The following is a 2,563-nucleotide window of genomic DNA, read 5'->3' on the forward strand; positions in this document are numbered from 1 at the left end:
CAGCACTATTTACAATAGCCAAAAGATGGAAACAACCTAGGTGTCCATCAACTGAGGAATGGATAACCAAACTTTGGTACATACACACAATGGAATATTATGCAACCCTAAAGAATAACCTAGAATCTGCAAAACACCACATAATGTGGATTAACTTGGAGGACATTATGCTGAGTGAAATAAGTCGATCACATGAGGACAAATATTGTATTAGTCTGCTATTGTTAAAGTCAAGGAAAGTTTTATCTTTGGAAGGAAATTTTCTTTGTTGGTTACCAGGGGTGGGAGGGGAGTGGAGGGACCACTGCTAGATAGGTAGAAATAAGTACTGATTTGGGTGAAGAGAAGGGCAATGTACCAAATGTGACTGATCAACATGGTGGCGTTGTGGAAGAGGAAGACATAGAGAGTTACATGGGAGGTACAGACCACAAAAATGAATCCTTTTGCACATATAGTACTGCATTGTCAGTGAAGGCAGATGAATAGATAGGTGGGCTGAACTATTAGGTATGTCTATGAAGTGGGGAGTGTACCCAAGATCATGTATAGGGTTGGCAGACAATGGTCCTATAAGTGTATTTGTATGATGTGAATTCCCAGGTGTATAATAGAGCTGACAAGGGACAAGGTTGTAGTCACTTCTTGGTCACAGCCAGCTACCCAGAAGGACTGAGTAGCTGAACCTGTGGGCTTGGGACCATAGTCACAGGCATCATCAAGCTCAATTGGCATTAAATACTACACAAAACATGGTTCCACCTCCTACTTTGGCAAGTAGCAACTGGGATCTTAAAAGCGTGCAAGCAGACATCTAGATGCAACAATGGGTTTCTCCTCATCCAGAGCAAAGAAGAATGAAGAAAACCAAAGATTCATGGAGACAATTAGTCCTAGTGATTGGTACACCAGCTGATCCTCAGCCTATATGACTATGAGACCAGAAGAACTAGATAGTGCCCAGCTACCAATGTTAATCACTTGCAAGGGGATCTATGTAGGAGACCCTAGATAGAGAAGGAGAACAATGTGGAACAAAACTCAAAAGCATTTGGAATAAAAAAAAGGGGGGGGGAGCAGGTTTGCTGGTCTGATAGAGTCTGGTTGTTCTGATTACCTAGTGTCTCTCTGACAATAAATATACCACAAATGGGATGGCCTTAACAAACAGGAGTTCAGAGTTCAGGTAAGATGGCAGACTAGGCAGAAAGACTGCACACACCTTCTTCAACAAAGAAAAGGGAAACCAATTAACATAGACACAGAAGATAATCCTGGACCCCTGAGCCTTGAAGAGAAGGATACAGAAGTGGGCTAAACGCCAACTAGCAGAAGAATTTGCATGAAAATACCAAAAAAGGAGACAGACGGAGCTGCGATCTGGCAGTGGTCCTGAGCGATCCTGACGGCACAGACAGCTTGGAGATTCCCGAGTGGTGGTAGGACCTAAGAATTAACCTAAAAATCAGCCCTGCTAGCCAGGGACTGCATGGAGGACGGCTCTGGTGGCTGGGGAATAAATGGAGAAGGTGAAGAGAAAGGCAGGCTGAGCTGTGGACTTTTGCCAGTCCAGAGGACACTGCCATTTTGAATGTTTAAAAGCAGCTTGACTATTTTGGATATTTAAAGAGACAGTGCTCTCGCAGATTCCTGGGGCTTAAGCATACGTTCTGCTTTCCAGCAATCCCAAGGACACTCCGGACCTGCAAGACTGAAAAGGTATGATATTCCTCTTGTTACTATTATACCCCACACCCGTTTGGTGAATGGAGGTGCGGCCATCCCTCACTCACACCTACCTTCTGGGCCCACAGGAACTCCATCACAGTGTGCGTGCTCATACAGAGCCTGGGTGCCCTGCCCTGTCCTCCACCAATATTTTTTCTCTTATTTTTATTTTTTGCTTTCTTTTTTCTGGTGATTAGTTTGCTTGTGTTTGTCTTTGTTAAAACAACTATTATTATTAATACTTTTTGTCCTTTTTACTATTATTCTTAATCTTCCCCTCTCAGGTCCCAGTTTTCAGCATTTTTTCTTTTCCTGGTTTCTGGTTGAAATTTTTTTTTTTTAAATTTAAGGGTTTTTTTTTCCTTCCTTTTTCTTTTTTTCCCCTTTTTCCTCATGGTTAACCCCATTCCATGTTTATCTTTTTGCATTTTTCCCCTCCATTATTCTCCTTCTCTACCTTTTTTCTCTTAGTGCCCTATCCCAAAATATTACAGGTTTTCTTGTTTTTTCTTCTTCTTTTTCCATTTTTTCTTTTTTTGGTTACTGTTCCTCTGTGATTCCATGGTGTGTTTTTTGTCCATGTGCTTTTAGTTTTTTGATGGTTATTCAATTGTAATTTTGGTCTAACTGACTGGAAGACAGCAACCGTCCCCATAAGATACAACTACACCCACACCTCCTGCAACTTCACTTACTGAGTGAGAGCCACTACCTCCTTCTCCACCAACGGGCCAACAATAAAAAACCACCAAGAAGAGCCTGAATCACCCTTGGCTGCTCTTCACAAACAGTTAACAGACATCTAAATACAACAACGCCACGATGCCACGGAGAC

Source organism: Orycteropus afer, unplaced genomic scaffold, assembly GCF_000298275.1.
Source record: "Orycteropus afer afer isolate SDZICR_OR568_19922 unplaced genomic scaffold, OryAfe1.0 scaffold00229, whole genome shotgun sequence".
Lineage (NCBI taxonomy): Eukaryota > Metazoa > Chordata > Mammalia > Tubulidentata > Orycteropodidae > Orycteropus > Orycteropus afer.